The sequence below is a fragment of the Seriola lalandi genome, unplaced genomic scaffold, assembly GCF_002814215.2.
Source record: "Seriola lalandi dorsalis isolate HSWRI2012SDOR001 ecotype SW California unplaced genomic scaffold, Sedor1 jcf7180002054576, whole genome shotgun sequence".
NCBI lineage: Eukaryota > Metazoa > Chordata > Actinopteri > Carangiformes > Carangidae > Seriola > Seriola lalandi.
In genome coordinates, this window is record NW_019525129.1 from 922,927 (window position 1) to 932,853 (window position 9,927).

The following is a 9,927-nucleotide window of genomic DNA, read 5'->3' on the forward strand; positions in this document are numbered from 1 at the left end:
TTGTTCTGGTTCTGTCTCTGTCTCTGTCTCTATCTCTGTGTCTGTCTCTGTCTCTGTGTCTGGGTCTGGGTCTTGGTCTTGGTCTGGGTCTTGGTCTGGTTCTTGGTCTTATTCTCTGTCTGTGTCCTGTTCTGGTTCTGTGTCTATGTCTGGTTCTGTGTCTAGGTCTGTGCCTGGTTCTGGGTCTAGGTCTGGTTCTGGTTCTGTGTCTGGGTCTGGTTCTGGGTCAGTTTCATATGTCTCTATGGACTTACTACTTCATATTCCTCCTAAGCATCATAGTGGTCAGTGTCAAATCTCCCTTGATCTAGACCTCCGCCTCAGTGTCCATACTGCAGAGATAAACAAAGTCAGTCTCAAAAAATATTTCACAAAATTTTCATTATATTACAAATACATTTTGATGCTAATGAGTTCAAGGAAAGCAATGACTACCTAATGACAACCCGGAGGAAAAAAATAATCACTCAATCATTCATGTCTTTTTTTTATGCCTCTGCACTGGCGACAGGCGTTGTGTTTTTGGGTTGTTCATCTGTCTCTACGATTCATATGAACTTCTTCACTTGTTGTTCATTGCTTTTAGCTTAAACAATTTCATCCCGGCCAGGTTCATCACTTTTTTGTGTCCCCTGGAAACACTTCTGTTGCGTTGTGAGTATTTGCAGCATGTGTTGTCTAATTGATGAAGATGTTTTCTGAAGTTGTTTGTGTTTTGTCAAAGCATCAACCTCTGGGGCTGAAAAGTGAAGACAGCAATGAAGTGCTAAAACCTGCAGTTCTTCTAATGACCACTAGAGTCAGGCACTGCCAAGATGGCGGCAGTGGAGAGCTCACTCTTAGCTTCAAAAACGCTCTTCAGAAACCTCTGAGGCTGCGTCCATCTTTACTTACAATCTATGGTTTTGTCTATTTGCATGTGTTTTTTTAAGTTGCAGTGTGTTGAGCTCTCAGGGCCACCGCTGTGTACCACCATCAATACGTCAATCCATATGTGGCCAAGATTGCTGAAATCTCACATCTCACAGTCTGTCGGTGGCTTCACACACACACACACACACACATACACACACACACACACACAGAGACACACACACACAGTTACTATGATTGAGCAACAGCTTCTTCCCCCACACTGTCAGTGTGACACTTTCTCTCTATCACACACAAACCTTTGAATTTTAGACAAACGGAGAGGAAGGGAGAGAGAGGAAGAGAGAGAGAGAGGGAGGGGCAAACAATTGAAGGGGAAGTGGAATTTCATGTAGCCTGTCTAGACCATGAGTGACAGCTTTTTCTTTTTCAGCTACATGGGAACATCTTAGTGAAAGAATATCATGGTTGGATTTATGACATACGTGCTGTCTGCATTATCGCTTGGTAAGATATTATTATTTGACTTTTATTAATTCACTCACAACTAAAATTCATCACAGGATAGCTACTAGAATAAAAGATTTTTTTCCCACCAGTATGAGGTTTATTATTTAGCCTCCACATGAAGAGCAGTCCTCTGTTGTCTCAACCTGGTCCTAATGTAAAGTCTGTCTTTTTCTTAGCTTTCAGGAAATCAGTCAAATCAAAAAATTAACGTTATTGACTTTGGTATATCAGTAATTTGTTTGAGTGACCAGTCTTATCTTTCCTTTTATGTTCTATGACATGTCCTCGCAAACTGTCCTCTTTATAAAAAAGGAAGTGTTCTATCAGAATGCAATTTCAGCAGAAGGCTACAACATAAGAAATGTCATAAAAGTTAAGGGATCTGAACACTTTCTCAATACACTGTAGCTGATGTCAAGGAACATTGGTAGAAACTGAAGTTTGGCATTAAGGGCCCTGGGTAATTTTTAAAAGTTATAATCTGTAACCTTCCTCATTAAAATGTCTAGAGTCAACTAGACATATGTTCTCAATGTTGTTAATTTGTCATTTTCTTAAATGTTTCTATTAATTCTCAAACCAGAGAAATCTGTGATATGAGATCATTACAACTTAAAGTAACACCTAATAATTCTGTTAAAAATTTAGGGAGAATATATTCCATTTAAGACGGTATGAAGACCTATAAGATTGTGCCTGGAGAACCTATAAGGAGGCTGTGTGGGGGGCTCAGAGGGAACTGGACAGAAGAATTACTGGTGGACCACCTTTTGGTCATTGAATGATATGATTGGCTTGCAAAAGAACATGGTAATGGGCCCCTGGGCCGTCTCATTCATGACAATGTAAAACTCTATAGATAAGTTATATCAGTATCATATCTGATGTTGCACTTTTGGTGGCAGCAACATGTAAAAAGTGAGTAATGAGCAGAAGCTGAAGACCTCTATCATGAAGTGTGCAGATTATTTAAGCAATGACCCAGAACTCAGAGGTAGATTGGTTTAAAAACAATGGAGACCATCTTCCTATAATTAAGAAGTAAAATGTGTGGCAGGACGCCAGTTTGGCAATCTAATGCTCCTGTTTAGACACTGTTAAACTAAAGAATAGACCACAAAACCAGCTAGTTTTAGGAAAAGTGAAAATTGTATGCTACACATTTAGACATGGACAACACTTTAGGGGAGTGCATAAAGCTTTGTAAATGATTTGTATATACACATAGTTTGTAACAGCTAAAAAAGATTTACATATGATATGTAACCAACCACTCATCCAACCTGAACAACCGCACAGGTCGTTTTTTTTCAACCCTCTGATGCGTCTCCTGCTTACCCCCCTATGATCATGTGTCAGTGTGTTTGTCTGACAGAAGCTCACCATTAACTTTTATCTAGTTTAATCCACATACACTTTTTACACGTTGGTGGTTTTCAGCTCTATATTTGAACCAGATGAAGGATTTTAGTCGTCGGACGTCTGGATCTGAAGTTATCAGAGAAACAAGCTGAGGAAATGTTAGACAGCTCAGCTCCCAGCTGCTGGAGACGTCCTGTCCTGTGTCACTGAAGAGCATCTATGAATCTCTGATCTTTAAACATAAACTGCTTTATTCAGTGTTTCTACTGGTTTTAATCCCCTGGTGTGTTTGTTATGGAGAGGAGGACACCTCTGTGGATAATTCAGCTGCTGGTAAAAACCTGCTGAACGTCTGGTTCATAAGTTATTAAAGAAACAATCAGAACAAACCTCAGCTCCAGCTCTTCCCTGAGTCTCTGTCCTCCGTACAGCGTCGCTCAAACACTGACTTTTAATGTCAAACTGCTTCATTCAGTGTTTTTAACAGTTAGAATCACCGGGTCTGTTTGATTTCCTGAACCACTGACACTGAAGGAATCCAAATGGCAGCTTGGGGTAATGGTGGGGAAGACAACAACTCCCATGATCCCACACTATTTCATGATGTCGTCTTTTGTTATTGATTTAATTGAGAGAGCCCTAGAGGAAGAAGTTACAGACCGTGCGTTTAATTAATCCTTTTTCTCTCTTTACAGTTTTCCATTTGTTTCTGCTGCTGCCATTATCATCTGCAAACATCATTAAAAATGGAACCATAGGATTTTCCTGGCTCTGGCAATGCCAATGCACCTTCAGCAAACCATTCCAGCCTGAGGAAAGCCTCATATACTGGCAGGGGCAAAGCAAAGCTTTGATCGTTGCACATGTTTACGCAAAAGGAAAAGAAGAGTTTAAATACCAACACCAGTTATTTAAAAACAGGACTAAAATCTTCCCTGATCAGTTATCCTCTGGGAACTTCTCACTGGTCATTGAGTCACTGATGCTGAAAGATGACAAAACCGCCTTTGAAGTTATTTTTATAAATTCAACATCAGATCAACCTGAGAAGCTCTGTCAGGTGACACTGCATGTATCAGGTCAGTATTTTTCTGTTTCCTGTTTCCTGACAAATCCAATTTCTTGATATTGTAACAGCATTTAATTTAGAATAAACTCTATTCAAGTACACTTCAATTTTAAGATATCTCTATGGAGAATTGAAATAGTTAATTGGCTTCAGACCTCTTACATTTAAATATATTTTCCTTGAAACTATAAAATAACATTTCTGATGTATTTCATTATTTAGTAATATTTTCATATGCCTATTATTGTTGTTAAACTATAATTTACATTATTGTTCATAAGGGGTGCAACGGATCACTAAAATCACACAACAGACTGTATCATGGATTTTAAGTCACGGATCAGATTACACATTTTTCAGTCACTGTTTTACTTGAAGAGTGAAACAATTTTAAAAAATGTCTGCGGTGTCTAAAAACTTTTTTTCTTCTCGTTGCTCTCTCCATAATAATGTTAGCAAACTCCAAATTATTAGCCATGTTTTTCTGTTTTTTGTTGCTTGGTGCTACTGCTCAGTCATTGATTATTTTTGTGTAACAGTCTGACTAACATCAGACTGAACTATGAGCGAAGTTAAGACTGACCTAACACTACAGATCAGTCTGAAACATCTTTGTAAAACTGGCCCCGAAACTGTTTGCCTATCTGTAAAAGTCACTGCACCCCACTGCTTTTATTTAACATGCCATGTTAATGTTCCAGTCATATAATATTCACACACATGAAAAATGACAATAAACTAATGCTGACCCATCTCCAGCTCCTTTCCATGAACCTAAAATTGAGATAAACCACGATGAGAAGATTGCAACCTGCAGCACGAAAGGAGGTTACCCTAAACCTGAGGTCACATGGAGGTCCGGGGACCTTCTGGAGGGACATGAACGTACACTGGAACTACATGAAACCACCATTACCAATGAGACAGATGACACCTACAGCATCAGGAGCACAGTCAACATCACAGGGTTACTAAAAGTGACCTGCACGGTTTATAACCCCACTTCACACCAGACTCTGAGTGCAACTACAGACATGACACCTTCTCCACCTACTCCAGGTACTTCAATCTGCTCCATCTAGTTACTGTGCACACAGGCAGAGTTAAAGGCTAAGTTCTCTATTTCTGTGATGGCACATCACAAAGCTAGAAACACAGCAAACACTAATACCAATGCAGAGACTGTTGCATGTTAATGTCATTGCATAAAATTGTACATCAAGACAAAAAACTCAACATACACAGAAGGTGTTGTTTTAGATTTTGGCAAAGTCTCAATGTCTTTTACAATCTGTGTAGAGGTCAACCCTCACAAGCCCATGGAAGCATATACACTTCTAAATATTGCATTGTTTTAACCTTTAAAAATAACAACTTTATAAAGCAAAACACTAACTTTTGTTATATCATTTTGTCTGCAGTAGATATGTCCTGCTAATTACTGCACATGCAAGGATATAGAGATAACTGAGCTGTAACTGTAACTGACACCAATATAGTTCTGCAGTAAGTCTGAACTAGTCTTAAGACAAGAAGACATGGTTCCAGTTGTTCATTTTCATTCTTCACTGCACTTCATCCTCTAAATACAATTGTTACACAATTTTCTAGGCATCATTTATAATGTTCAGTATTACCTGAGTTTATTTATAATTTCCAGGTGTTCAAACTCTGACAGCTCTTTTGTTGCATTTGTCTTTTAGTATTTGCTGTTGTCTGCTTTTCTCTCTCGGTGGCCGCGGCACTGATTATTCTTTACTGCATCAGTAAGTGTCTCTTCACTTTTCTTTGAATGTTTGATGTTATATAATGTGTTTGATATGTTGTATTCAAGTATTAGTCACATGAATGACGACGGGTGTAAGTCTGGCAGTATTACAGCGTGGGCCCTGTTATATTCTGTTTTGCTCATTTGCCCTGGAACAAGTCTTTCCTTTGTGAAGATCCAAATGTTTGCTTAAACTTTATCAGACTTTATCACTCAAACACTTGTCATTCGATGTGAGTGAACCTCAGATCGGACCAAGGGGGACATAACGGTCCGTGGTTCTGGTCTGGACATTCACATTCCCTTCATTCTAAAGGCAATTTGTCTCAAAATCCGCTCCTAACAATAAGCTTGACAAACAGCAGCAAGCACTTTGCAAAGTTTTTATGCCCTCTAAAGTGAACGAAACTGAAGGCTTTGAAGTAGGGTTAGTGTGTTAACAGATACAGAGGTTTACATAGCATTATCATAGAAAAAAAGCATTATTATTATGACTACCTTCTTATTTTTTTCCCAATATCTAAATCATTTTCTTATCACATCCCATACAGATTACAACATACAGTAACAATACAACAATTTGGGATCAAAATCCCCTACATTACTCACACAACCACATACACTCACACTCAACTTGCACTAATATCAGAACATAAAATAAATAAATAAATAAATTAAAGTAAAATAAAAAATGGTTCCCTGCAATTGTTCTCATTTTCCTTCCAGCTCAGGCCTACATGTCCCTCTTTTTTGATTTTCATGTTTGGTTTCCAGTGTTGAAGAAAGTCTCTCTGATCAGCCTCAACAGACCGACACAGTCTGAAAGCTCCTTTATCCACACTCTCAATAATGGAGCGTCTCTTCAGCACAGAATCAAGCTCTTCCAATAAAATGCAATGGCTTCAAGTTAAAACATTTATTCTGTTTTGATGTTTGTATCAAATCCTTCAGATATATTCCAGACAACATTATTATTAAAAAATATTATTATTATTATTACAAAATTAAGATAAAAAGTTTGCCTGCTGCTGTTTTGTTATATCATAACTAAAACTTTTCTCTTCCAGACAGAAGATGCAACCAGACAAAGGGAAAAGTCTCGGAAAACTCACCCCCCTCTCCGGAAGATCCTACTGATTCCAACATGTCTGGAGGAAATGTTCATGAGGGCAGTGTTTCACAAACAGGGACTCGAGCTGTGATTTTCCGCTCCACAAGGAAGAGTGATGGTTCTGTAGACAGTGAGACCAACAACCTCTCCACTGCTGATACTGATGCAGAACAAGAAAAACAAGAACAAAGTGTCAGCGTAAAAATTTTAGATGAAACAAACACCCCAGAAAGCGACAAAGACAAATAAATGTCAGCAGAATGAATCCAAACTTGGATCAAAAGGCAAATTTTTTGATCATTGAATAATTTTATTTCTTTTATTGTAAAGAGCCTCTGATGAAAATCCAGTGTTTAACCTTGTTAAAATCCATATGATGTGTTTATATAATACAGACATATGATGAGAGAAAAGTTCATCAACACCATGACTGAGTGTTTCCACCTTGAACTGCAGTGAACCAATGACAGTCTCATAAAAACAGATTCAGACAGCCAGAGTTTCATACGTCACAAACCTCAGGAACCAATCCTGTCAACTTGTGGGGACAGGGGGCGGGGCTAAACAAACCTGAATCAGCATTAGCACAACTGCTAACACTGTGTCAGTCACTGCCAGTTACAAGCTAACAAACAACATAAACAAATAAAAGATGCTAACTACGCTAACCGCTCTGATACATCAGACTCCTCAAAAACTCTTCAGTCTGGGTCTCAACCCAGTGAAAGCAGTGGTGGGCTGCATGACTCCTGACCCAGATTTCTCAATGAGGAAGTAAGAGTAGATGAACTTCCATTTTGTAGAAAACCACATTAGATCATAGCAGAGTATTTTATATCATTTAAAACATGTCTGAAGAAGAACTTAATGGTTCCAGCTCCTCACCAGGGATTCCTGGCAGAGCTCCGCCCCCTTCCAAGGTAGAAAAGGTAGAGATCAAAACTCCAGCAACGCAGAACAACTGTATTGTAAGAACAATGTGTTTCAGTGTTTGTGGCAACAAGCCAAAATCTTCCAATCACACAAGGAAGTTGTTCTGTGTCCTACAACAGGGAATCCATGGTTCTTTAAAAGATCTTTAATCCACTAGTCTAGAAAAAGGCCTTCGTTTATTGCCAGTCATTCATTAAGGTTTTAAGGTTTTTTTTACATTGAGTTGTAAAATCTGAGTTGCTTGTTTTGTTGTGTAGTCCACTGTAACAGAACTATATGGGAAAGTAAAATTATTATTTCAGCAGGTTGAATTCAGCACGTGCAGGAAAGTAATATATGCTTCTTCTACTACCACTCAGTGACAGGTGTGACGTGCAGATGACATCCAAAACTTCCACAGGTAAACCAGCTTTGACTTTCAGAGCCAAGCCACAATAGAAGAAGAGGCAGAATCCCTTAAAGAGACCACACACACACACACACACACACACACACACACACACACACACACACACACACACACACACACGCACACACTTCTCATTGTGTTTGTACAAACTTCCACTGTATCCCCACTAAAGACATTTTCTCATTGTGTTGATACTCTTCTCATATTTGACTCTGACTCTGGGCAAAAACAAAGTTTAATGCAAAAACAAAATGAAAATGTTTTTTTTCAACATTGTTTTCCTTATTTGTTAAAACATAACAAGATGGCAGTCATACTGTGCTGTACTTCACTATATATCCTCAGAAAGACAAAAGGACAGATCAAGGCTCCATCAAGAGGGTTTTTTTTAATTTAAATGATTTTACTGTCCCATGGAATTAAATTATTACAATCTGAGTGTCTGTACATAATGTTTCAATTTAACATCAACTTTTGGCAAAATTGTCTGAGCCTAAATGCCGCAGGAGTTTTGATGTAAAGAGGAATTAGGAGTTTTGATCTGAAACCTAAAGCCAAACTAATGCTTGATTCTGTGCTGACTGACAAGACTTGGAATAAAGTTTATTTCCTTTTTTCTTTTCTTAGATAAATACAACATATTTTATACTCAATGTATCACAAAACTAATCCAAACAAATTGTAGTATGAAGCCATTTAACTGAAAAATGTGTTCACTTCGTTCTTCACTGATGTGGAGCTGCATTCGCAAAGCAAACACAGTGACGGCCCAAACTGCAAAAATAACACTTAGAGAGTTTAACTTTGAAGCTTTTTCAATGTATCTTTAAGCTAAATGACCTGCGGTACTTGTTTCTTTTACCTTTGCTTACATTACTTTTCTTATTGCTACGTTTATTGTTCTGCACCAACACACCAAAGCAAATTCCTCTTGGCAATAAACCAGATTCTGATTCTAATTCACCAAAATGTAAATAAGACTGATGTTGATGTTTTCATGTATAATGACCTGATGACCTGAAAAAAAGAATCCCAGTCAGTTTAAGTGTGACCATAAACCCAGTCATGTGGTGTTGCATACACCTGCTGCGGAACCAGTGTACTGCACCTTTACCAATTTGTAATATGTGAAGGGTCATAGAGAAACTGTTAATAGTTTTATCCACACAGGATTACTCATCATTTTTTATTTATGATTATGCATGGAAAGCATGATGGTATATTTCATTGACACATAAATATCACTACAGTTCAATGCCTAAGTAAATCCTTCAACAAAGAAAATTAGGGCTGTCTGGCTAATTAATGATAAATAAACAGGAGAATGATTCAATAAAATAATAGAGTAATAAATAAAGTATATTCAGACGAGTGCGGAGAAAGCAAACCTATTAAAATATGTCTTAACGAGTGATTTGAAAGAGGCTAAAGAGCTCACCAGTCTAATCTCCTCAGGAAGGTTGTTCCAAAGAGTGGGGGACACAACCTGAGGATACTGTAAATGCAGAATAAATAATTAAATAGATTAATGAATTGGTTATGAAAAATGCTATTTCTGTATTTCTACATTTATTTCTATTTTGAAATCAGATGGAAAGAGAGAAATCACTTCATTCTAATTGATGTTTTAGCTTTTAGATGAAACAAAGATGCAGCAGCTGGTGGAGTCCATCATACTCACTCTGCCAATCTCCAGACCATGAAATGTTTCGTCCACAAGAGGCAGCTGTGTCCACACGTGTCCCCACTGCAACTATGACAGATTCTGCAAGTGTCTCTTTCAAGGGACTGAAGGGTTGAGTCAGTGTTTTTGAAACAAAGTGAGAGAATACGTGAAGTTGTTATTTTGAGTAAGGTTGTGATGATGTGTGTGTATCTGTGTGTTTGTGTGT

The 9,927-nt window shown here is 38.0% G+C and overlaps 1 long non-coding RNA gene across 1 annotated transcript; it reads left to right on the forward strand.

The window, feature by feature from the left end:
• The first annotated feature begins 1,257 nt into the window (after positions 1-1,257).
• On the forward strand, positions 1,258-8,657 carry LOC111663436 (uncharacterized). Its single transcript, XR_015437923.1, has 5 exons — positions 1,258-1,380; positions 3,441-3,824; positions 4,574-4,873; positions 5,518-5,580; positions 6,650-8,657. It is a non-coding gene; the product is annotated as an uncharacterized LOC111663436 (long non-coding RNA).
• Positions 8,658-9,927: the final 1,270 nt, after the last annotated feature.